The following is a 27,970-nucleotide window of genomic DNA, read 5'->3' as shown; positions in this document are numbered from 1 at the left end:
ATTAATGTCTGCACGTGCCTTTAATCCTTCACACTGTACCAATTGTGGTAGCAATAAAAAATGTTTTCTGAATATATGGGCATAGTATGATGTGAACACACAATAGTAGGACTATCAACTTGGTATAGAATGTTCACCGTGTATAGTTTCCCATACACATGTGAAGTTGACTACTGGTAACGTTGTCTGGGATATGTTTTACACCCCAACCATATTTGTGTCCTGCTCAGATTTGCACTTGGGCAAACATACTGTGTCTTGAATCTCTTGGCCTAACTCATGCACCTTTTCTTTCACATACTTTTTAAATATATTTGTTAATTGTTGTCCATGATATGGGTGCTAGACATTTGAAATTATGACCATCTGTTGGTCTTTGGGCTGGTGATGGTACATGTGCCATCATCATCAACACTATAGTTTGGTAAGCATTAGCACAGGAGATTCAGAGCCATCCATCATGTGGCCCTGCATAGATGGACAATACATGCACATTGACATTTGTCCCTATCTATTGTACATGCAACTTTGTCCTACTTAATTTGTGATTTACCATGTATGGAAAAATCTTTTTTCCAGTGAATGATAATACTCCTTACACATGTCATTGTAAACATTATCAGAGATCACACACAATCCTTAGAGAGCACTGAAAACATTCAGGTAACACTCACTGGTAGCATTGGGATTCCTGAAGGTGTCCACCTCAGCGTCAGTGTATGGTGCAGGTCCACCTACAAGACAAAAAGATAGTACATTGCTCTGTGAATATTGAACATGAACACTGTGTACATATGAAGTACAGTAGATTGACCTACAAAATGTCTAGTATTGTCATGGACATGTAGCATATGGCTAGGCTGACATGATTTAATGATGAACATATGTATGCCATGTGTTTATGGATAACATGAGACAAATCACATCTCAGGTGCAGAGATTCCAGACAGTGAACAAAACCATCCTTCCTTGCTACATTGTTCAAAGGTGTCTGGCTTAGATGGCTATGTGAACAGAATGACTGGACGAACACTCTGCAGGGTAATACTTCTGAGGGGGCCTTCTCAACTCAATATGTGTTGTGAGCAATGCTACACACCTCAGACAATAAGCATGCAGGTTTTACTCCTAAATTAGCTCCTTGCTTGTTACTAGTAAATACTACTAGTTGGTAAAGAAACATTGCCCATTTATGCCCTGCTACAGGCTCATTAAGGAAGAGTGACCAAGTTTTCAAGATACATGCATGTATAATTTTTTGGGGTGAACAAACCCTGTCCAACCTGTGGCGTTATGAAGTGTGATTATGCTCCCCTGCAACATACATGGTGGATGACCCCCCACCCCCATTTGTACTCAATGATGACCTTGTAGGCCATTTGACAAGACTACCTGCACACTACCAGATGGGCCAGCCTGCATCTCTGGGACTCCTCTGCAATGCATGGTATGTTTGGTCCCCGTTTGACATGTTATTTTATTAAATGAGTTAGCCGATAACATGGCATACTACCCTAAAAACATATCTGACCCTTCCAATCAAAACAACATTTACGGATTTTGACAAAAGACCTATGGCCATAGTATATAGGGACTTACCAATAGGCTCACCAACTTCAATTCTGAGATGATCAATAAGATCTGCCTCCCGGCTGACTGCATCTGCCCATCTGTGTTTCAGCTGGTGGACAGTGCGTTGGACACCAAAGATCCAACCCATGTGGAAGCGAACCTTCTCCCACTGCTGCTTTCTCTCTTGGGCAGGGTAGCCATGGCTTACCTTACCCCCGTAGCAATCATGCTGGGCAGATAGTGGGCCAGGAGCCAGAGCAGGCCCCCAAACTGCTCATCTGACAGATTCTTTGCTCTGCCCCTCCAGGCATATCCCTTGTCAAACTAACCAATCTTACCTACAACTAAACTTAAACTAACCCTTACCTATCCCTAAAACTACAAACTCCTAAATAGACACACCCAACAAAAGAGTTGACAAAACAATTCAAAATACAAATACAAAACACACATTTGTTCATGGTGCACACACTAGGACAGGCAATATATGTCAGTGATATATACAGACCTATTGTGATTTTTTTGATAGCTTGACATTATTTATTTGTAACACAGTTCATATTATGCTTGACTGAAGGTAGGTAGCTGCGTTGTCGCCTTTTTAATTTAATAGATATTGCAGTCCTAGGCAAATGTAACCACATAGTTATTCATGATTATGCCCAAAATTGAAGATAGTACTATCTGTCTGCATTCCTAAAACAAGATGTGTTAACAGACACACTCTGGCAATGACATACATTGGCTGCTTCTGCCAGCCTACAGTGCATGTGACTTCCAGCTCACAAATTGACTGTCTAAATATGAAAGACATGTGACTAGGCTAATAGTACACCTGTTACTATATATGAGACATCATTTACTAGATGCAAATACCCAATGACCACCACATAATGTTGTGGTACACACACACCTGCTCTCTGGGCTTGGTGTCTGGCACAATAAGTAGTAAATTTGTTATTATTAATAGAACTTATTCCAGGGTTTGGGTTCCCAATGTCTCTGGTGAGAGACCAAAGAACTCATTTAAATAATGAGGTCCTGAAAATATTTTGTGCGGCATTACAAGTGGAGCAGAGACTACATTGCGGCTATTGAACTGAGGCTTCAGGTCTGGTGGAACAAGTCAATGGAATGTTGAAATCTAGACTGGCCAAAGTGTGTGCTTCCACTTCTTTGAAAAGGCCTGATGAGGTGCCCCTTGTGTTAAAGAGTCTTCACAGTACTCCAGATAGAACAGGACTTTCTCACCATGAAATTATCATGGGAAGAGCCATGAGATTGCCAGCTGTGCCTGTAAATGCACATGTGAACATTATAGATGAAATGGTTCTTGAATACTGCATGGGACTGTCTGATGTGCTGTGTTCAGTGTCCCACCAGACTGGAGAAGCTATATGGACAATTATGGACACAAAGGGGATTTATGTCCTCCTCTGGGTCTACAATCCGGAATTGAATTGAAAAAAGGTGCACAACCTGTTAAAGGCATTACAGTTACCTGTCCCAATTGCAGTTGTGAAGTAGTCTGCACACCACAATGGAGAATATTATGTAACAGTGGGAAGCAGGTATACTCTTGTGATCACCCGGTATTGTGCTTTAATTGCTTGTGCTTTCAATGGTGAATATCAAAATGAGGGAACAGATGAGACCAATCACAACCTCTTACTATCAGCAGCAGATACATGGGAGGGAGTTAAGATATTGCAGGAGGAAGTATAGAAAAAGAACAGCAAGTTTGGATTAGAGCAGGATGTGTCAAATGAGAAAAGGATGATGTTTAAGTCATGGACGACACCAAAGCCATACTGACTATCTGTGGAAAAAGGTCAGTTTCAGCTGGTCTAAAACACAGCATGCTCTTGCAAGGGCAATCAATTCAGCCACTTGTCCTGAAAATACTGCTTGAAGCCAGGAAGCTTCAACCACACCGGAGTCTGTACAGACTACATAGTCAGCTCTCAGGCTTCTTCAAGGTCTTGTAAGCAGGAGCCACTACAAACATTACATAATCTGAGTGTGGAATCATCGAGAACATGGCGGGCTGCGGCGTTCACGCAGCGCGCTAGTGCGTTTCCGGTTCCTGGGGGACGCGGCAGGACGCGGCTGCCGAGCGGATTGCGGCCGTAGGCACACGGATGTGCGCGCCGCATTTTTGGGAGACGGAGGCAGACTGGAGGGCAGCGGGGGCTGTCTGGTGGCGCCGGGCTGCGCTGGAGCTGCGCCGGGCGTGGAAAGGTGTGGCGCGAATTCCCCTATGGGGGAATAGCTGTAGTAGCAGCTGCAGTAGCGGCTCTTGTGGAGCAGCAGCCGAGAAGTTACGGCAAGGAACACAAATTAAAGAAACTTTGGAGAAGGGAGCCAGGAGAAAAACGGTGAGGCAGTGTGGGGGGGGGTGATTCCCCTTCCCCCCGCTTTACTTAACAAGAGTGGAGGGGACTGATCAGTGGCTCTGGGACAATTTGGTTGTGACTGCCGAGGAGAAGGGAGACAAGGGGGAGTCAGCCAAAGAAAGGTCTAAATCCAATTCTGGGGAAGGAGGAAGGATTGTGGTGAGGAAGGTGGGGGAAAGCAAGCTTAAGGGGAGAGATAAGTTGACGCCCTCCCTAAGGTCTTTTTTTAAAGTGAGACCATTAAGTAATTGAGTGATTAAGCTAACCCCTGGTCAGGCCAGAGTGGCAATGGAGGTTACCACCAGGCAGTCGGATAATGCTGCTGGCGAGGCCCCCCCCGCCACTGTCAGGAGAGGAACAGATGGCCCCAGTACAAGTTCAGATCCCAAACACTATACTCGCAGAGGCTCAAAACCCCGCGTCTAAGTCAGTAGTTGTGGAATCTCCTCAAGCCGTGCCGGTTACCTCCCCAGCACTGAGTTCTTCGTTGGAGGCGTTAATTTTGTCTATTTCTGAGGATGTAAAAAAAGGTTTTGCGAGCTCAGAAGTAAATCAAGGGGAGATAAGAGAGTTTTGTACTATTTTAGAAGGGAAAATTGATGGCGTAATGGAAAGAACACAGGCCCTGGAAGAAGCGATGGGGGGTATGAAGGAGGAACTGGCACAACATAAGGGTGAGATCGATATACTGAAGGGGAGCGAACAGGCATTAAAAAATAGGGTTGAGCAACTGGAAAATTACTCAAGAAGAAATAATTTAAAACTTTTGAAAGTGCCTGAAGGCATAGAAGGTAACGATCTTAAGGCCTTTGTTGTATCACTAATTGAATCAGCAGTGGATCTGGAGGAGACGGAGGAGGAAATTGGAAAGGAAAATTCAGAGAATCCATTGAGACCCTTTCAAGCTGCGAATGAATAGTAGTAGACCTCGTAAAATTTTGATAAACTTTTTGACATACCAGATGAAAGAAAAGATCTTATCTAGAGCATTGAAACAAAAATCTTTAAGAGTGAATGATATTGTGTTGGAGATCAGGTCTGATTTATCCAGGGTTACTGTGGATAGGCAGTGGGAGTTGGGGAAACGGTTGGAGATTTTCAAATCGTTGGGGGTCTCTGCCCAGTTGAAATTTCCAGCTTTCCTCCGGGTCATGTATAATAACAAAATGTATAATATCAGAGACATAAGTGAGGCGGATGAATTATTGGTAGTGGTCAAAAATGGGCAATCCACTAAATAAGGTTGCGGTTAAAGTTTAAATTCCCCCAGGAACACGGGGCGCTCTAAAATTTGGGATCATTATGGTCCTTAGTCGGGGGGGTTCTCCACGGGTGGGGTATGGGGGGAAGGGGATGGGGAGAGGGGGTAGGGTCAGGGTTGGGGAGGGAGAGTGGGAAAAAAGAAAAAAGCAGTGCCTCTTTCAACCCAGTTATCTGTTTCCGAAGATTGATCGATAGCTAGCAGGGAGAGGAGGCAGAGGGTGAAGAACATACCATTGCAAATCCTTTCATGGAATGTTAATGGCCTGAGGGTGCGAGGAAGAAGGGAGCAAATATTACAGTATCTGCATGATTCTACGGCGCAAATTTTAGTTTTGCAGGAAACGCATTTAACAAAGGCGGAGTGCACTAACATAATACAAAAGTTGAGGTGGGTTCAAACGTTTTCATGTACAGAACACAACTACCATAATAAAGGGGTGGCAATCTTAGTTAAACATTCACAGCAGGGGAGTGTGGTAATTCTGGAATCTAGATCAGATATAGCAGGGCGATGGGTGATAGCTAAAATACAATTTGGGGGTCGTAATCTGGTTTTAGCAGGTTACTATGGCCCCAACTGCGACGATATAGACCTTTGAAGCATCTCTTTTCTCAGCTTCTTGAATTTTCGGACCCGGTTATTTTGATGGGTGATTTCAATGTGGTGTTAGATAATGAGCTGGATAGGCATAACTGCAAGTCACGAGGCACGCCTAAGTCGCAACAATATCTAAGGAGGATGATGAAGGAATTTGGCCTGTGCGATATTTGGAGACAAAGGGTGGGGAATAACAGGGATTTTTCATTTTTTAATAAGAAATATAGACATGCCTCTCGAATAGATTATTTTCTATTAGACTCACGTTTGAGAGAGGAGGTGAAGAATATAGCGTATCTGCCCTCGCATCTATCAGATCACTCTGCGGTGATGTTAAATATGAGTTTTCGGCAGAGAAGTTTCAGTAATCGGTGGACGATTGATCGGTCCCTGTTACTGGATCAGGAGGTGCTGCTAAAGCTGCGTAAGGAATCCAAATTCTTTTTTAGTGTAAATCTGGGTTCCGCCCCAATATCAGTAGTATGGGACACGGTTAAAGCGGTTATTCGTGGGGAGATTAGGAGTAGCTCCATCCAGAAACGTAAACTACTGAGAGACGAGATTAACTCGATAGAGCAGGAGATGCGAAAACATAAAGTCGAAATAATAGAAGCAGGGGAGACTGAGGCTTTGAGGGCCAGTTTGGATGGGCTGAGAAGTCAGTTGGAGAAGATACTACAGGGAAGAATTCAAAGGAAATGGGAGGCAAGCAAATTGGCTCATTTTGAATATGGGGAAAATGCGGGGAAGCTTTTAGCCTGGAAAGGCAAAACAGATCGTGTTAGGAATTACATCAAGGAGGTTGAAATGGAGCACTCAGGAGAAAGAAGAACGGATGAGGTGGCAATAGAATCGGCTTTTCGAAAAAAAAAATCACAATTGTATTCGGAGGAGTTAGAGGTGGATGAAGATATGGTAACGGATTGGATGGGGGCCGATATATCTTTAGGTATATCATTGCAGGAGAGGGAAGCATTGAATGCTCCAATAACGGCTGAGGAAATTAGGAGAACCTTGATTAGTAGTAAGTTGGGGACTGCGCCGGGTCCGGATGGTATCCCAGTGGAAGTCTATAAGGTATTAGGGGACTCAATTATCCCCGTATTGACTGAGTTGTTTGGGGGGATTCTGGAATCTGGTAATGATATTCCTCTTTCGTGGAATGAGGCGCTGATCTCTTTAATTTTGAAACCGGATAAAAATCCAGCGAAATGTGCTTCTTACAGGCCTATATCATTGCTGAACAGCGATTATAAATTACTAGCTAAGATTCTAGCGGATAGGTTGAGTAAGATAGCTAATAATTTAGTGCACCCGGATCAAAAAGGCTTTTCTAAAGGCAGATATCTGCATGAATTACCTTTTGAATTGATCGGGGCAATAGATATGGCTACAACGTTTGGGGCGCCATTGGCAATTATTATCTTAGATGCAATGAAAGCCTTCGACCAAGTAAATTGAAACTTTTTGAAATCGATCTTGAGGCGGGCCAACTTAGGATCCAAATTTTGTGGGGTTATTGACCAGATCTATACATCGCCATGTGCTAAGATTTTGGTGAATGGGAAACTTACGGACCACATTACGATTTCAAGAGGTACTAGGCAGGGTTGCCCCCTGTCGCCTGTATTGTTTAATTTGTATATTGAACCGTTTGCTAGAAAAATTAGACAAAATCCTCTTATCTCGCCATTTTGTTGTAATGGTTAGGAAAAGAAAATCTCTTTATATGCAGACGATTTACTGATATATACTAATAACCTGCCTTTAGCTTTTAACACAGTTAAAGATCTGGCCGAACAATTTGGAAGGATATCAGGGTATCGGATTAATGTGGGGAAAACAGAAACTATGCAGTGGAATATGGAAGTAGGGTCAATATCAAATAAGCAGGAAATACGGTACCTGGGCATTTTAGTGACCCAAAATCTGAAGGATCTAGTGGAAAGGAATGCACGAAAGTTATTAGTTGAATGTAAAGCCATGCTACAAAAATGGGCATATCTCCCTTTGACGATTCTTGGGAGGATAAATTTAATTAAGATGTTTATTCTGCCCAAATGGAATTTCGTGTTTGCAGCTATACCTTTGGCAATGCATAAGGGATAGCTGGATAAAATGCAGCAGGCGATAAGTAGTTTTATTTGGAATTCAAAGGGTCCGAGGATATCATGGAAAAAATTATGTAGAAGAAGGGAAAAGGGAGGACTGGCTTTACCTGATTTGGCATATTATGCGTGGGCTTTCTTGTTTAAGAACTCAAGGATGTTGTTTCAGTGCCCAGACTGTTCAGCAGTGGGCAGAATGTATAAGGCAATGGTTTCATCTGTGAAAGGGGCCTCAAGGTCTTTTTTATTCAAATTCGGCGACCCTACATTTTTCAAAAAAGTTAAATTGAAAGTGTTGCAAGGATTGGCAAGGAATTGGTATCAGTTGAGATGACGTCTGGGTGCACATTATTACAGCTATCAGGCCCCTATCTGGGATTCCCCGGGCACCCCAGAATGCTGTAAAGATATCTTAGCATTACCACTCAAAAGGGCAGGTGTGGAAAGGTGGGGTGAGCTCTCGCGAGAGGGTACTTTACTTCTATGGGATGAATTGGTAAGGATAACGAATGGATCTCTGTCCAGGTTAAAATACTTACAGATAAGAGAGTGGAAAAAAGAAATTAAGGGGGGATTGGAAGTGGTAAATGCTTTGGAGGATTATTTTTTAGATCTGGCGGGCTCGGCACCTGTGAAGAGGTTGGCGGTTTGGTATTGGGAAATATTAGAAACTCTTGATGAGAATTTTGTCCTACCAAACAATCTATGGGGAAAGGCGGTGTCAGGCGATAAGATTGGGTTATGGTGGAAGAAGTCGTTCGTGACTCTTTATAAAGTAGTGAAGCCTGCCCCATTAAGGAAAAACCATCTTTATACTCTACACAGAGCGTATATATCACCGGCAAAACTTGCCAAGTTTAAGAATGGGGAAGTGACTAAGGGGCATATTTATACTCTGTTTGCGCCGGATTTGCGTCATTTTTTTTTACGCAAATCCGACGCAAAACTAACTCCATATTTATACTTTGGTGTTAGACCCGTCTAGCGCCAAAGATCTTGGAGTTTGCGTCATTTTTTAGCATGGACACCTTCCTTGCGTTAATGATATGCAAGGTAGGCGCTCCCGTCTAAAAAATGACTCAGAGGCATGTGCGCCGTATTTACACTCCCGGGCAAAAATGACACCCGGGAGTGGGCGGGTCAAAAAAAATGACGTCCAGCCGCTTTAGCGTAATTTTTTAACGCCTGGTCAGGGCAGGCGTTAAGGGACCTGTGGGCTCGGAAGGAGCCCAGAGGTGCCCTCCCATGCCCCCAGGGACACCCCCTGCCACCCTTGCCCACCCCAGGAGGACACCCAAGGATGGAGGGACCCATCCCCGGGAACTTAAGGTAAGTTCAGCTAAGTATTATTATTATTTTTTTAAGTGGCATAGGGGGGCCTGATTTGTGCCCCCCTACATGCCACTATGCCCAATGACCATGCCCAGGGGACGTAGGTCCCCTGGGCATGGCCATTGGGCAAGGGGGCATGACTCCTGTCTTTGCTAAGACAGGAGTCATTTCAATGGGGGTTGGGAGTCTAAAAAAATGGCGCTAATCGGGTTGAGGCGAAAATTTTGCCTCAGCCTGACTTGCCCCATTTTATGGCGCCCAAGCTCCATTTTCCCATACGCCGGCGCTGCCTGGTGTAAGTCATTTTTTTTTACGCACACCAGGCAGCTCCGCCGGCTAACGTCATTCCATAAATAAGGCGCCCGCATGGTGCTTTGGAATGGCGTTAGCCGGCGTTACATTTTTTGACGCACAACTGCGTTGGCGCAGTTGTGCGCCAAAAAGTATAAATACGGCCCTAAATGTCGGAAATGTGGCGGGCCAGGAGCAACGGACATACATATGTTTTGGGATTGCCCTGCTATCCGGTCGTTTTGGGAGGAGGTTTTTGGGGCAATATCATCTATGCTAGGCTGGAAAATCAATGTATCTCTCCCACTGATTATATTTGGGCAGTTACAGGAAGAGGGTATATGGAGCAGGGTGAATAAAGCCAATCGTAAATTTTTGTTTTATGTAATCGTGTTGGGCAGGAATGAAATCTGCAAAAATTGGATGAAGGAGCACCCTCTGAGTTATACAGACTGGCTTAAGGCAGCTCTCCGTGTTGCGAATATGGACCTAAATGTGCAGGGCCCCAAGAGAAACGCGGAACTGTGGTCGCCATTACTAAAATAGGAGGGAGTAGTTTGAATTTGTTTTCTTGTTAATATCTGCTACTTTGAGACTATGTGAAATTGGTTTGGTTATTTTCTTTCTTTTGTCCAATGATTAGTCACCGTTTGATGCTTCGGCAGGTTTGCCCAGGCAGACCGGGAGATACAAGGGTGCATCCCCTGGCTAGAGCCTCTCTCTTAGGTAGAGGGTGAGAAGGTTACAGGAACTAAGAGGTGGCTCAGTAAGCGGGGTTGAATGAGGACAAAAAAAAAATAAAACATTACATAATCTGATTCAGGAAGTGGCACATCTTGTATGTCAGGTCCTGGCTTGGTGAATAGTCCACTGAAATCAAGACAGTCATGTTCAACTTCATTTTCAACATTATTATCATTCATAGGTACAGGCAGTAGATTTGCAGGGTTCAATGTCATATATCTCTTAAGGGTTACACTGGGCACGGCAAGTATGACCTGCTCATACCGCGTCCATTCACAGTTTGTGAAATATTGCATCTTAGTATAAGACTAATGGGTCTTAGTATCGGTCAGAGTGGGGAACAAAAACATTCAACGGATGACCCAGAACAATGCTTTTACACTGTTCGATGCTGACACCGATCACAGCCACGGCTTTAAGACAGCTGAGCAAAACAGCAGCTCCTGGGTCAAGGGAAGCTGAAAAATAGTTGACAGGTCTGTGAGCATTCCTATGTATCTGAGTTAGCACTGAGAGAGCACTGCCCTCCCTCTTACTGAAAAACAAAGTAAACCATTTGTTGTGATCAGACATACTCAGTGCCAGGGCACAACATAGACTTTCTCTCAGCTCTGATAAGGCACACTTGCAAGTGTCTTCCAATGGTATCAGATCTGACACATCCTTGTGTATCAGCTTCTACAAAGGCTTGGCCAGTAGGGAAAAGTTGGGAATCCACTGACAACAGTAGCCCACCATTCCCAAGAATCGATCAGGAATGACACAGGTGGCCATTCACTTCACCCTTCAGGAATGGACCACTCTGGTCTACCTCTAAGTATGCAAGTACGCAATCCTCCTCCCCTCTCAGGTGCAGTCATTGTGATAGATCAGAATTGTAATCCTCATCTGTTGGTATCATAAGTTACTGTTGGGACATTCCCTGATTCTCAAGGGGATTTCCACTTGTATTAGGGACCTGATTTAAGTTAGATCTTTAATGCCTTTTGTTGGGGCATGTGGAACCTGAATCGATGGAACTTGGGACACATTACAATTCTCTGTGTCTGCATTAGCTGTGACTGAACAGGTTATTACCCTAGGTCTGTACAAATCCACCATTCTGTACGTGGTTCTCATTTGCCAAATTATTTGGATTAAAACAACATTCCCATTTCCAATGGCCCATTCTGCCACAAACATGACAAGGATTAATCTTTTTCAAGGTTATCCACACCAATCCCTGTACTCGGATCTGTTAGGACACCACAACCTCTATTCTGCTGTTGAAATGCATGACCTCCTTGCACCATCTGAACTCCCTGCTGGTACATTCCCTGCATAGCACCAATAGTCCCAACAAACTGTGAATTCTGACTCTGTTGTGCAGCTTTCATCTGCACCAGCATCTACTTTTCCTTTAGCATCTTCAGTTTCATCTTAAATTCATCACTGCAATATTTTGCATATCTCAGAATTTCATCAGTTGACTTACTCTGCCAACAGATCAAATGCTGCTGAATCATTGTGCTAATTTCGGATTTCAATCCATATATAAATCTGAACACAAAATGTCCCATGTCTTTAGCTTCAATAGTCTCCTTGACTCTATACTGTTTAAGCGCCTGTAGGAATCTCTCATAGTAAGAGTGTATTGACTCCTTACACTCTTGAGTCATCCTGCCAATTTTAACCCAGTCAATGTCTGTATGAGACATCTTTGATTTCAAAACATAATTACCTGATTATATTTCCTCATCACCACTGGAGACAAAGCTTTTGTCTCTGGATGTCTCATAGGTTCTTTTTCAGGCCATTCCACAGATTTTTTATATTCAACCCATAGATCACTTCGAATGACAATCTCAACTAGGTATTCACATCTGCCCACAAGACTTTTGATATTTTCACATATTGATCAACCTGTCTGTACCATTTCACTGGGTTTTCTCCGAACTCTGGGAAATCGTTTGTGAATGACGTAGAATCACTCCTACTCCAGGGCACATGAACATAGCCTCCACCAGGACCTTCTCTCATTGGGAGCATTGGATATCTTGCTCCTCCTCTTCTGCTCCAGCCTGAGGCAGATCTAGTCTTATCTTCTTTGGTTCTTTCTTCTTTACCCATCTTTCTTCCCATCTAGATAATTTACTCAATTTTTGAATGCAGCCAATTAATTCTTTGATCTCAAATTTCATTCTTGATGGTCTTATAGTGGAGAGGTCTTGATCGCTAAAGCTTAGACGATACATTCTCTGTAATGTCTTCGACTTATTCAAATCAACTCCATATTTTTTAGCTAATTCAGTCAAACTCTCATGAGCCTTGCCTTGCACATCTAGTAATATCTTTATATATAAACAAGATCTCATCCTCTTGGTATGTGTCTAATTGAGACATGTCAGGAGTTTCAATTATCAATGTATTTTAATCTGATTTCAAATCAGCCAAATATATTGCCTTCTCTCTCTCTCTGGGGTTTGAAATGTCTTCCCACTTGATCCTGAACCTTTGCCAATAATCTAATTCCTGGGCACAAAAACCTGGTTGTTGAGCTGGAGTATTAATTGTTATCTCTTCTTTAGAGGTACTAGTATTTACATTATCTGGTGCAGTGGTTCCCAACCTTTTGATTTCTGTAGACCCCCACTTTAACATTAATGGAACCCAGGGACCCCCACTGAATCATCATGGGAAACCAGGGACCCCCGTCTGAGTCATTACTGGAAGCTGGGGACCTAATTTGTCAATATTTGGTAATATTTTTTAATTTTCTAGGCTCTCGCGGACCCCCTGAGAAGGCTTCGCGGACCCCCAGGGGTCCCCAGACCACAGTTTGGGAACCACTGATCTGGTGTATTCATTGGACATTGCAGAGTTTGGTGAATTCAAAGATATTCCTGCCCTGGATGTACTGCCTGGAAGTACTGCCACTGGTGTTTGGAATGGTATTTGGTTTAGGTATAAAAAAGTGTGGAGGTCCCTGAGCTGAGGAACCCTTGCATTTGGGGAAAATCCTGTTTGTCTCATTGTTGGATTGGTACTTGTGATGTGTGTGGGATTCTTTGGTATTGGGACTGAAGGAAGCTTTCTCATTATAGAACTCCCAGAATTGCAGTTACTCAAGACACCCCTTTCTGTAGGAACAGTCAGAGTATGTGTAGTACCCCCTGTCATCCCCAGTCCATACACTGGAAGTACAGGACCAATTGTAACAAGAACAGTCAGAGTATCTGGGGTAACTAAGACAGGTGGACTCTGAGGAATCACCATCCCTAAGCTCTCCCCTGTCTGATTGGAATTGATATCTACTGGTGCCGTAGGTACACCAGAATTCTCATTCTCAATTATGTTACTTGTTCTCCTACTTGGGTTATATCATATGGAGGTGAATGACCCAACAATAGCACATTTAGGAAATCCTCATCTGGATCACTATTGCAGTTCTCACCACTATTCTCAATGTCTCAGATCTCTTCTTTCTTTTTCTTTTCTTTTTGGTTAGTTTTCACATCTTCCTCATTCATCAAGGCAATACATTATCTAGTTCCCTCAATCACATCTGTCCTCAAAGTCTTTTGTTGTGAATCCCATCTAGCATCTGCACAAGTGCTTTTAGCCTTCTTAACGTTACCCTCATATCTCTCCTTCTGTTTCTGATGGGCTATGTGTTCACAAGCATTAAGTGTTCATATTGTGCGGGTCTAGGAGGCGGTTTCATGTCACACCACAATATCCTTCTCAAATGTTCAATGATTCTCAAATTATGTGTTCCATGGCATGGAAATGCCAGTGCATACTCTTTCTAAGTGATCTTATGCCATTGTTCAAGCCAAATACATATATGAAGACCTACAGTTAGAGCCATATAATGACCTGGCGTACTTTTGGGAGGCTCTTCTTCTCCCACTCTATCAGATATAGTCAAAACTCCCTTTATCCAATTTCACAATGCTTTAAAGAATTTCATTTTCAATCAAATTACAGTTTTCACAAAAACATTTCATTTACAACCAGGAAATGATTTTTCACCCACAATCCTCTGTTCAGCCTTCACAACCAATACCACCACCTCTCTCTATGATGTAGTCCACTAATACCAATGCAGCTTTACATCAACTGATCAATGCCAACACAGCACTTTGCGACATCAGTCTCACTCCTTGCAGGGTTCAACCTCCTTTAACATTTCCCCTAAAGCTCTCTCTCTCTCTGTCAACTGTTTAAACATGCAAGACAAAAGCAAGCAATTTCAACAACTAACTTTGTCTGCTCCTCTAAAGGCTTCAAGATAATCAATCACTCAAGAAATGTGTCAGAGGAACAATTTTCAACATACTTTCACATACTCTCTAATGAAGCCTCGACCAGCGGGGCTTCACTTTGATTGTTACAGTTCCTCCCCATGGACTGAGATTCACTATACCAACCTTACCTTACAATCATGCAAAGGAAAGTCCCTATCCAATAGTACCGTCAATGTCTCACGACTAGTGCCACAACACAGGAGACAAGAACAACAAAGTGCATTCTACACTTTTCTCATATATCCCAGGATCTAAGGCCATTCTTACGCCAAGACGGACTCAATAACTATTTCAATTTCTCTGCATTAAGTGCCACATTCAAACAATAACGTAAAATGTCTCCCTAAAACACTTCACAATCACCACAAAACACCGCAAGCTAAGCATAAGCAATTGTGAAGTGCAACCTTATTAATACTCACAGTTCCGCTGTTACAACTTGTTTAAGAACTGTTGGAGCTCCATTAATCTTCCGAAACAAAACATGGGCTTAGAAATTTGGGCAGGGTTTGGGCAGTTTCTTAGTGGGACACCCTAACTCCCTCACTTTCTTGACCGAAACCATCTGATATAGCTACCAGATTGCCGGAGCGTTTCCATAAATCCTTAGGTGATGGGTCTTTTTTCATCGAAAGGAAAGATGTAAGGAGTTAATTCTCAGCCAAATCAACATTTTTCTACAGTGTATCCAATTCAGTCACACAATAAAGACCCAAATGTGGATATAAAGTAAAGGAATTTTATTACAGGTGAACAGTCAGGTTAACATAAACAAATCTCAAAAACATGATGTAGAGATACAGAATAACAACTCAATAACCTAACCTCCTGAAGAAGTTTAGACTAATTAGCATAAGGCAAACTAAAAATGTAATTAAAGCAATACCGAATATTAGCAATAAAACTTGATGTTCAGAGAAAAGTCTTCGGTCTTCCCTCTTATACATGGGTAAAACCTAAGATCATCAACCTAAAATAATCTATAACTTGATGAGGAACAATCTCCAAAAGTCAGCAGCTATGACAAATAGGGAAAAAAGTATATGCACAAGCATATAGGGAAGAAGCTGTCAGCATTCAGAATCTCAGCCAAGAGTCTTCTAGAGAAAGTTATATGTAAGTCTATGCCACATTAAGCAAAGCATATGGATAAGAAAAGAGTCAGAGATCTGTACCTCTCAAAGTCTAAAGGGATAGTGTGTTTAAATAAATCTGTGAGAACACTAGTTAATACCACTCACATCAATTAGGTAACACCCATCGTCACGCCATCAGGTGTGCCATTGTCTTCTCCAGTCACACTTTGTAAAATTACAACATTCACAGTTTTTTCTCAAACCAGCCCTGAAAACATTATGGTCATCTGGATATCGCTTGTAAGCAAATTTGAATAAAGGAATGTCAGCTTACACTCAATTTCTCAATGTTCTTCAATCAAGGTCTTTATCCCAAGCTCTCTATGACCAACACAATAGTACATTTATTTCTGTACCAACAATTCATGCGAACGGACCTCCTAAAAAAAGACACGCAAATAGAAATTGAAAACAGTTTCTTATTTTGAAAGAAATGCAGACCTACTTATGTCAATTTCGAGTATAATACACTAATGCATATTTAATTTGTGTTAGGGGCACATTTATGTCAGTTACATGATTTCAAGTAGACTTCATGTTACAGTTGGAACAAAGGAAATACATCTGAATACATGAACATAAATACAACTGATAAGTACATTCTTGCATTGAACTGTAAAACATTAGTGCACACTTCAACAGAAACTCCGCTCATTTCTAAGGTAAACACATTTCATAAATGTGAGGATGGTTTCTAATGCACTTTAAATGACTGCATTTCACTTAATAAGGTAAAGGCACTCAATGTATATGATTCATAGTTCTACAGTGAATGCACTTCATTACTGAATTTCAGCACAACACTTTACATTAATAACAGTAAAACACTATATGAAGTATTACGTGTACAAACAGGTTGAAGTTGTGATGTCAGAGGTGCAGGGATAAGCTTCACCAAATGCAAATACAATACTATAGTTGTTTGTCCGCACCAATATTGTAGGTGCTCCCTGTCCATTTCCACCTCTGCTGTGTATAACCTTTGAGTGCCACAAGGGGTGGGTGCAGGGACTCTCTGAAAGCTAACCCTGCAGTCAACCTCTCTGCACATGGCCAAAAGCTGTGTGCAGCGGTTGTTGCCCACATTCAGGAGTTTGTTGCAGTATACCACCAAACAACAATTCACTGGCAAAGGTTTTGTCAGGAGAGTGTGATAGTTTCTTTTATTCTCAGAACACTGACATATGTTTAAAAAAAACTGAAATCGAAGTCCCCCTGAAATTCCTGTGTTATGGTTTGCTCTGCAAACCATAACCCACAAACAAAGGCAATGCTTCTGACCTCGGAATATTTTATAGCAGTTGTGAAGATATTGGTTCATCGTTATATTACAACATAAGGCCAAATAAATATATTGCGATGTATCAGATCTTTCATAATGTTAAAGGCAAGGTAAAACGTTGTGTCGCTGTTGAGATAATTTAAGTCATCTGTTACATCAATGGCGAGGTCATGAGCACTGCAGTTGGTGGGCGGGTTGTGGTTTCTATGAAATGGTTTGTATGAAGAATGTGTGAGCTACCTAATGGTATTATCATCATCATCATCATTTAACTTTATTTCGGTAAGTAAAAAACATACCATAAAAGTACAATACAAGCATCATAAATTGTTAATTTTGGAAATTGGTAAAACACTTAAAAATATAAACACAGTAAAAATGTAAAAGAGATAGTAGAAAATTAAAATTCGAACAGAATGATCACAATATATATCTCCTAAATTTAGAGTGTACCACACAACAAGGACCCTATTCCCTATGTCCATGGGAATTCAATAATACAATAAAACAGTATCTTAATATTAAAAATTAAATACTAAAATCAGACATCAAAGGGTCAATTAAAGTGCATACATAGATCTTAAAATGAGCTATCCAGTCTTCTTCTTTAAGGTTGCTAGTCTAAAGCGCCAGATTGATTCGAGGAATTTTGCCACTGGTAAAACTACCTCGGGAGATGGATCAGATTTAAAAATTCTCTCAGCATACAAATGAGACCTGCCGCCTATAGATTTGCAGAGCGGGATAAATTAAAAGTAAAAGAAACCATAGCTCTCACAAATTTTTTTTATTAGATATGTTTCTAAATATAATAATTGGTGGAAATCACCCATGAATGGTAGGGGCCAGATGGAGTAGTATCAGTTGGGACATTACCTCCTCCTTCCCAACAGTAGCCCGTATGTCAAGTTTAGAGGTAATCATGGGCCCAGCAGTCATCTCTGTACCTTGAAAGTAACTGCTGTCACAGCGGTTCCTGTCAAGGTACAAAATGTTTGGTGAACAAATGGTGTGGGTCTGATGGCCTCGCACCAAACTTCTAAAATTGTTTTGTTTATCCAAAACAAACTCCAAAAGTGGGAGTTTGTTTCTTGCAAACAAAACTAACTAATGACCACCATACTCTGGAAGAAATTAATACCAATGGTCTTGTGCCTACTTTTGAATTACATTTTCAATTTTTTTTCGAAGTCACGGAGAATTCTAGGAGTATCTATGCAATGTTGCAACACTTCTAGATTTTTGGGAGTAGCACTAAAACGCTTTGCAAATTCATCGTTTATTTTAAGTTTGGAGCAAATATCCAACTATATACATTGAGTCAGGTAACTGCTAATAGTTTGTGATGGTTCACAAATTTTTAGGTTTAAGGGTGTTTACCTACATAGGCAGAGATCCCGACCACGGAGCACCCCCAATTTGCTTTGTGGAGAGATTTTATCCCGTGAATTTTCACCATGTTGGAATAACATTATGTGTGAGCAAATCAATTTATAAATGTAGATTCATGTTTGATTACAAAACTAAGCTTACTCTTGTAAATAAAGGTATATGCACTAAACTTTTGTGATTGTGACCCTGGCTTGCTAAATAACATTGCAAGTCTTTTCGACAACTTTTTATGAACAGGAGTAGAAATGCATGAACGTATTATGTGCATGAGCGAAGTAATGCAGTGCTAAATCTAAAAATCAGTAATGGAGTGCGGATTGTGCGTAACCTTTTTTAATTTCAAGATCTATTCTTCTCAAGATCTACTTTCGAACAGACTCTGATTTTCCTTTCCACACTTAATGGTTGGTTGCCTTGTGTTCGGGATTAAAAACTTTCAAATATGGTTCAGAAAGGCAAAATTGATTAACTGAGACATTGGCGGTTGCTATGGGCACACACGCTGAGGATAGTAACATCTACAGAAAACAAGTGAAAAGGGTACACTGATAACTGCAGCAGTGAATCTACCAGATGCATCACTAATAAAGGTTAAGGGTTTATCCGAAAGCAATAACTTTCAATAATGAAGGAAAAAACCCTACTCAGGTGGCAGCCAGGTATTTGTCGGTTTTATGTCCCTCATTAAACCTTTATGTGGCTTTAGCGTTGGAGTGAAAAATAGAAGGAGATGTCCTTTGGTGCCGAGGGGATCTATAATACTATACAAACTGAGGTATAGGTGGGGGAAAGAGGGTATTTTGAGAAAATAGTGAGGCAGAAGAGGTTAAATAATTTACTCTTTGGAGTATTTATCTCCAGTGTTTTATGAAGCGCTGGCGTTTTGCTTTACGGTAACTTCAGAGCAGTAAATTACATGTAGATTACAAACAGATTAATATTGCAGGTTAGTGTTTGAGTACCTGGATTGTTCACATCTCACATTTTACTGGGTATGGACTCTACAGTATCGTTCGAGAGATCCTTACACCCTTCAGTGCTACTTCTCAAAATACACTGGGGAGGGGGAAGGGAGTGCCGAAATAATATGCTACCTCCTCGTGACAAACAGGTAACATACTCTCCTCCCACTTCCCAAATTGCCCTATTGCTCATGCACCTGCTATGTCTGATGCTAAAGAATCGTAGGCAATCATTTACAATGGGCCACACCCCATATAAATAAAGAACACCCACTTTGCCTTTGCCAGTCCCCTTTTGGGGGTCACAGGGCAAGAAGGAGCTCCTGAGCTTCACCCGTGGGGGCTGGGGTTATTTGCTTGTGATGACCCAGTGTCTGTCCTGATGTGGCTCTGCAAACTGGGACAAGTATAATCTTTTGAATACTTGACTGTCAGTGGTAGCGGTGGCAAAAAGTTGACAGTTTCTCCATGGCAGCGGAGGAGTATCGCCCCTCCGCTGGAGAGCAGATAACACAACAAAATAAAATGGTAATAAAACAGATTTATTACCATTTTATTTTTTGTGATGGCAGCAGCAAAGTTTGAGGGTGGGGCAGCAGCAGGGAGGAATAGTGTGCACTTCAGTTTAAAGTGTGCATTTCACTTTGGCCGGCTGTCTGACATGCGCACTCCAACCTGAGCTGTCTTAGACAGCTGGGTGGAGAGAATAAACAGGCCGCCAGCAGTTCAAGGAGAGTCGAACCAGCATGCTGCAGTCAATCCTGGTGCTTCTCTCATGCTGTCTAAGCAGCGTGAGAGCAGTGCCAGGACTGGTAGAGGGGATCTGGACGAGGCTCTGGGAGTTTGCTGCCTGTGCTGGAGGAGCCACGGAGACAAAGAGGAGCAGTTGGTAAGTAATTCTTTATTTCTTTATTTTAATTTATGTAACTCACTGACAGGCACTGTGAGAAACTCACAGTGCCTTCAGTCTCCACTTCAGAGCTCTCAGTCATGGCCCATTATAAACACTGTTTAAAATGGACCAGGTTTGAGAGCTTTGGCTTTGATCGTAAGAGCACTGCTGGTTTTAATTTGTGCCTTTCAGTGGGTTACATATTCAGCCGTCGCCCCACCTGTTTTGTTTGCCACTGGCCACCACTGGTAATGTGGGGTGCTCGAGCTCAGCACTCAACAAACGCACATCAGTGTTCTAAAACATTGTCCAACCCAGGGCTTGTCTTCAAAGAAAAGTACTTTAAGCACACTAGAACTAAATAATACCCATAAGTGTTATGCCTGATGTAATTTAGTATCCTGTCATTAGAGTAGTTTGGCACCTTTTGCTGCTATAGCCCATGGTATCCCCCCTCTTGGTTCAGGTGGTTCTCTCCATTGGGCAATGCATAGTGAATGTCGGCTCAGGTGCAGTTTACATCCCAACAATCTTCTAATAGCACACTGTCTTTAGTATCGGCCAGCATCTCTGTGGCCATCATGCTTTGCTATAACTCAGCTGCTCCCCTGCTGCAGTGACTGAAAGTCAGCGAACAGTCATTCTGGGTCCCCATAGTGCTCGCATCTGCTGATGCTTTGGAATGTTAAATGCTGCTTAGGCTGACACTAGGTCAAAGCTGGTCCAGTGGCTCAAATTGTAGGCATGCCCAGGTTGTGCAGGTCTGGATCAGTGCAGAAACATGCAGGGTGCGTTCTTTGCAGCAGGTGAGGTGTCAGGTGGGCCTCACTAGGTGGATGAAAGACCACAGCTTTGGTGATGCCACAGTCCTAGGTTGCCTACTTTGGTTGCATCGGCTCAGGTCACACTGCCTCATCACAACCTGGGCACAGCAGCCTAGGTTTTGCCATAATTGGTTATTTCAGGCGCAGGGCATTAAGGCTTGCCTCTGTGTGAGAAAGTAGCCTCTTTCTAGCCTTTCTAGCACGACGAGCGAGGTCCCTCGAATCCAGCGACTCTGTCCAAGTGACCCCCACAGTCCAGTGACTCTTCAGTCCAAGTTTGGTGGAGGTAAGTCCTTGCCTCACCTCGCTGGGCTGCATTGCTGGGAACCGCGACTTTGCAGCTACTCCGGCCCCTGTGCACTTCCGGCGGAAATCCTTTGTGCACAGCCAGGCCTGGGTCCACGGCACTCTAACCTGCATTGCACGACTTTCTAAGTTGCTCTCCGGCGACTTGGGACTCCTTTGTGCAACTTCGGCGAGCACCGTTTCACGCATCCTCGTAGTGCCTGTTTCTGGCACTTCTCCGGGGGCTACCTGCTTCAGTGAGGGCTCTTTGTCTTGCTTGACGTTTCCTCTCTCTTCAGGTCCAATTTGCGACCTCCTGGTCCCTCCTGGGCCCCAGCAGCGTCCAAAAACGCCAAACGCACGATTTGCAACTAGCAAGGCTTGTTGGCGTCCTTTCGGCGGGAAAACACTTCTGCACGACTCTCCAAGGCGAGAGGGATCCGTCCACCAAAGGGGAAGTCTGTAGCCCTTTTCGTTCCTGCAGAAACCTCAGCTTCTTCTGTCCAGTAGAAGCTTCTTTGCACCCGCAGCTGGCATTTCCTGGGCATTTGCCCATCTCCGACTTGCTTGTGACTTTTGGACTTGGTCCCCTTGTTCCACAGGTACCCTAGATTGGAAATCCACAGTTGTTGCATTGCTGGTTTGTGTCTTTCCTGCATTATTCCTCTAACACGACTTCTTTGTCCTTAGGGGAACTTTAGTGCACTTTGCACTCACTTTTCAGGGTCTTGGGGAGGGTTATTTTTCTAACTCCCACTATTTTCTAATAGTCCCAGCGACCCTCTACAAGGTCACATAGGTTTGGGGTCCATTCGTGGTTCGCATTCCACTTTTGGAGTATATGGTTTGTGTTGCCCCTATCCCTATGTTTCCCCATTGCATCCTATTGTAACTATACATTGTTTGCACTGTTTTCTAAGACTATACTGCATATTTTTGCTATTGTGTATATATATCTTGTGTATATTTCCTATCCTCTCACTGAGGGTACACTCTAAGATACTTTGGCATATTGTCATAAAAATAAAGTACCTTTATTTTTAGTATAACTGTGTATTGTGTTTTCTTATGATATTGTGCATATGACACTAGGTGGTACTGTAGTAGCTTCACATGTCTCCTAGTTCAGCCTAAGCTGCTCTGCTAAGCTACCATTATCTATCAGCCTAAGCTGCTAGACATCCTATACACTAATAAGGGATAACTGGGCCTGGTGCAAGGTGCAAGTACCCCTTGGTACTCACTACAACCCAGTACAGCCTCCTACATTGGTTGTGCAGTGGTGGGATAAGTGCTTTGAGACTACTTACCACTCTTGTCATTGTACTTTTCATAAGAGAAAAATATACAAAACAAGGTCAATGTATATACACATAGCCAAAAGGTTTTGCATTTCCTCTTTTCACTCTTTTCTAAGTGCTGAAAAGTACTTCTAACTTTCTAAAAAGTTCTAAAAAGTTTAAAAAGTTTTTTTCTCTGTCTTTCTAAAAGCTCTGACAAACTTTTTATCTTTTACTATCACTTTAACTCTCTCTAAAAAATGTCTGGCACAGGCCAAAATGTTGATCTGTCCAAACTTGCATATGATCACCTTAGCTGGAAAGGAGCAAGGAATCTCTGCATAGAGAGAGGTTTGAGTGTAGGGAAGAATCCTTCCTTAGAACTGTTAATTAACATGCTTAGAGTACAGGATAAGGCCATAAGTGCCCAATCTGTAGAAAAAGTAGCTAATGGTTCTCAATCAGATCCAGGGACACCCCCAGGAAAAGATTCAGGAAAGAAACTTCCTAGCCTGCCCATTACTAGACAGTCTAGCATAGTTGGTAATGATGATGAGCCACACCATATAAATAGTGTTGTCTCACATCATAGCAAAAGCATTTATTCTCACCATACTGGTAGTGATGTTTCTGTTAGCCAAGCTGTTAGGGTGGCTTCTGTAAGGGACAGGTCTCCTTCTGTTCATTCCCATCATACCTCTGTATCTAGGAATGTCCCTCCCACCAACCCTGATGACAGAATGTTAGAGAGGGAACTCAATAAGTTGAGGGTGGAACAAACCTGACTGAAGCTTAAAAAGCAACAGCTGGATTTGGATAGACAGTCTTTTGAACTAGAGAAGGAAAGACAGAAGTTGGGTTTAGAAACCCATGGTGGCAGCAGCAGTATTCCCCATAGTCATCCTGCAAAAGAGCATGATTCCAGGAATCTGCACAAGATAGTTCCCCCTTATAAGGAGGGGGATGACATTAACAAGTGGTTTGCTGCACTTGAGAGGGCCTGTGTTGTACAGGATGTCCCTCAAAGGCAGTGGGCTGCTATCCTATGGCTATCAAAAGGTAGGGATAGGCTCCTTACTGTGAAAGAAAATGATGCTAATAATTTCCAAGTTCTTAAGAATGCACTCCTGGATGGTTATGGCTTAACCACTGAACAGTACAGGATAAAGTTCAGAGAGACCAAAAAGGAGTCTTCACAAGACTGGGTTGATTTCATTGACCATTCAGTGAAGGCCTTGGAGGGGTGGTTACATGGCAGTAAAGTTACTGATTATGAAAGCCTGTATAACACAATCCTGAGAGAGCATATACTTAATAATTGTGTGTCTGATTTGTTGCACCAGTACCTGGTAGACTCTGATCTGACCTCTCCCCAAGAATTGGGAAAGAAGGCAGACAAATGGGTCAGAACAAGGGTGAACAGAAAAGTTCATACAGGGGGTGACAAAGATGGCAATAAGAAGAAAGATGGTGAAAAATCTCAAGATAAGCATGGGGATAAGGGTAAAACCAAAGATCCCACTTCAAATCGTAAACACTCTTCAGAGGGTGGGGATAAAACAAATTCTTCCTCTTCTTCCCAACCTGCACACATTAAAAAGCCTTGGTGCTTTGTGTGTAAAAACAGAGGCCATAGGCCAGGGGATAAGTCCTGTCCAGGTAAACCCCCTGAGCCTACCACCACTAATACATCAAGCTCTAGTGCCCCTAGCAGTAGTGGTACTAGTGGTGGGACTGCTGGCAACAGTCAAGTTAAGGGTGTAGTTGGGTTCACTTTTGGGTCCATAGTAGAAACTGGGGTAGTCAGTCCCAAGACAGTTTCTGTCACACCTAGTGGCATTGGCCTTGCCACACTGGCTGCTTGTCCCCTTACAATGGATAAGTACAGGCAGACAGTTTCAATAAATGGTGTTGAGGCCTTGGCCTACAGGGACACAGGGGCCAGTTTCACTTTGGTGACTGAAAACCTAGTGCATCCTGATCAACACATCATTGGACAACAGTATAAGATTATTGATGTCCATAACTCCACTAAGTTTCTCCCCTTAGCTATAATTCAGTTTAGTTGGGGTGGAGTTACTGGCCCTAAGCAGGTGGTGGTATCACCTAGCTTACCTGTAGACTGTCTCTTAGGTAATGACCTAGAGGCCTCAGGTTGGGCTGATGTAGAGTTTTATGCCCATGCAGCCATGCTGGGCATCCCAGAGGAATTGTTCCCTCTCATTTCTACTGAAATGAAAAAGCAAAGGAGAGAAGGCCTGAAAACTCAGGATCCCTCTCCATCAACAGGTAAAAAGGGTATCACAGTATCCCCTAACCACCCTACCATTCAGGATACCATTCCTGTGGTGGGAGAAACCTCTCCTGGGGTGGCACCTGTTCCAAGGGAATCATCAGCTGGCATAGCTGGACTCCCTGAGGTAGAAGTACCTCTCTGTGGGATAACTAACATTGGGGACAAAAAGAGCACCATTTTAGTTAACATGGAGCATCCCTCCAACCCTCCCAGAGAAACTTTAGTGCAGAAACCCTGCACTGCCTCACAACACTTAGGACAGCATCCCTGCCCTAGTGTGGAGCTCATAGGACATTATCCCTGCCCTGCTCCAACTCAAGAGAAACAGCATCCCTGTTCTCTCTTCCAGCCAAATGGACAAAGTTTTTGCCCAGCTATGGCTTTACTGAGACAGCATCCCTGTCTGGCATTTCCATCATTACAAATAGGTTCAGTGGATAATTCCCACTGCTCTAAACTAAAACTTACTGATAGAAACTCTGAAAATACATCTTCACATTGTTGGTTAGCTAAAAAACTTCAAACAGGGTGGTTTACATCCCCACAGGGAAGTAACCATATAGTGGATGATAAAGGGAGTAACCAGTCTATTGCAGAGCTACTCTCTACTTATCACCACTTAGACAATAAAGTCTCAACTGGCCAAGGTTAGCCTTATTGTCCTTCGTTTGGGGGGGGGGTTGTGTGAGAAAGTAGCCTCTTTCTAGCCTTGTTACCCCCACTTTGGGCCTGTTTGTGAGTGTATGTCAGGGTGTTTTCACTGTCTCACTGGTATCCTGCTTGCCAGGGCCCAGTGCTCATAGTGAAAACCCTATGTTTTCAGTATGTTTGTTATGTGTCACTGGGTCCCTGCTAATCAGGACCCCAGTGCTCATAAGTTTGTGGCCTATATGTATGTGTTCCCTGTGTGGTGCCTAACTGTCTCACTGAGGCTCTGCTAACCAGAACCTCAGTGGTTATGCTCTCTCATTTCTTTCCAAATTGTCACTAACAGGCTAGTGACCATTTTTACCAATTTACATTGGCTTACTGGAACACCCTTATAATTCCCTAGTATATGGTACTGAGGTACCCAGGGTATTGGGGTTCCAGGAGATCCCTATGGGCTGCAGCATTTCTTTTGCCACCCATAGGGAGCTCTGACAATTCTTACACAGGCCTGCCACTGCAGCCTGAGTGAAATAACGTCCACGTTATTTCACAGCCATTTTACACTGCACTTAAGTAACTTATAAGTCACCTATATGTCTAACCTTTACCTGGTAAAGGTTAGGTGCAAAGTTACTTAGTGTGAGGGCACCCTGGCACTAGCCAAGGTGCCCCCACATTGTTCAGAGCCAATTCCCTGAACTTTGTGAGTGCGGGGACACCATTACACGCGTGCACTACATATAGGTCACTACCTATATGTAGCTTCACAATAGTAACTCCGAATATGGCCATGTAACATGTCTATGATCATGGAATTGCCCCCTCTATGCCATCCTAGCATAGTTGGCACAATCCCATGATCCCAGTGGTCTGTAGCACAGACCCTGGTACTGCCAAACTGCCCTTCCTGGGGTTTCACTGCAGCTGCTGCTGCTGCCAACCCCTCAGACAGGCATCTGCCCTCCTGGGGTCCAGCCAGGCCTGGCCCAGGATGGCAGAACAAAGAACTTCCTCTGAGAGAGGGTGTGACACCCTCTCCCTTTGGAAAATGGTGTGAAGGCAGGGGAGGAGTAGCCTCCCCCAGCCTCTGGAAATGCTTTGTTGGGCACAGAGGTGCCCAATTCTGCATAAGCCAGTCTACACCGGTTCAGGGACCCCTTAGCCCCTGCTCTGGCGCGAAACTGGACAAAGGAAAGGGGAGTGACCACTCCCCTGACCTGCACCTCCCCTGGGAGGTGTCCAGAGCTCCTCCAGTGTGCTCCAGACCTCTGCCATCTTGGAAACAGAGGTGCTGCTGGCACACTGGACTGCTCTGAGTGGCCAGTGCCACCAGGTGACGTCAGAGACTCCTTGTGATAGGCTCCTTCAGGTGTTGCTAGCCTATCCTCTCTCCTAGGTAGCCAAACCCTCTTTTCTGGCTATTTAGGGTCTCTGTCTCTGGGGAACCTTTAGATAACGAATGCAAGAGCTCATCCGAGTTCCTCTGCATCTCTCTCTTCACCTTCTGATAAGGAATCGACTGCTGACCGCGCTGGAAGCCTGCAAACCTGCAACATAGTAGCAAAGACGACTACTGCAACTCTGTAACGCTGATCCTGCTGCCTTCTCTACTGTTTTCCTGCTTGTGCATGCTGTGGGGGTAGTCTGCCTCCTCTCTGCACCAGAAGCTCCGAAGAAATCTCCCGTGGGTTGACGGAATCTTCCCCCTGCAACCGCAGGCACCAAAAAGCTGCATTACCGGTCCCTTGGGTCTCCTCTCAGCACGACGAGCGAGGTCCCTCGAATCCAGCGACTCTGTCCAAGTGACCCCCACAGTCCAGTGACTCTTCAGTCCAAGTTTGGTGGAGGTAAGTCCTTGCCTCACCTCGCTGGGCTGCATTGCTGGGAACCGCAACTTTGCAGCTACTCCGGCCCCTGTGCACTTCCGGCAGAAATCCTTTGTGCACAGCCAAGCCTGGGTCCACGGTACTCTAACCTGCATTGCACGACTTTCTAAGTTGGTCTCCGGCGACGTGGGACTCCTTTGTGCAACTTCGGCGAGCACCGTTTCACGCATCCTTGTAGTGCCTGTTTCTGGCACTTTTCCGGGTGCTACCTGCTTTAGTGGGGGCTCTTTGTCTTGCTCGACGTCCCCTCTCTCTTCAGGTCCAATTTGCGACCTCCTGGTCCCTCCTGGGCCCCAGCAGCGTCCAAAAACGTTAAACGCATGATTTGCAACTAGCAAGGCTTGTTGGCGTCCTTTCGGCGGGAAAACACTTTTGCACGACTCTCCAAGGCGAGAGGGATCCGTCCACCAAAGGGGAAGTCTCTAGCCCTTTTTGTTCCTGCAGAAACCTCAGCTTCTTCTGTCCAGTAGAAGCTTCTTTGCACCCGCAGC

The sequence above is a fragment of the Pleurodeles waltl genome, chromosome 8 (assembly GCF_031143425.1).
Source record: "Pleurodeles waltl isolate 20211129_DDA chromosome 8, aPleWal1.hap1.20221129, whole genome shotgun sequence".
Classification (NCBI taxonomy): Eukaryota; Metazoa; Chordata; class Amphibia; order Caudata; family Salamandridae; genus Pleurodeles; species Pleurodeles waltl.
This window is presented reverse-complemented; position numbering follows the sequence as displayed.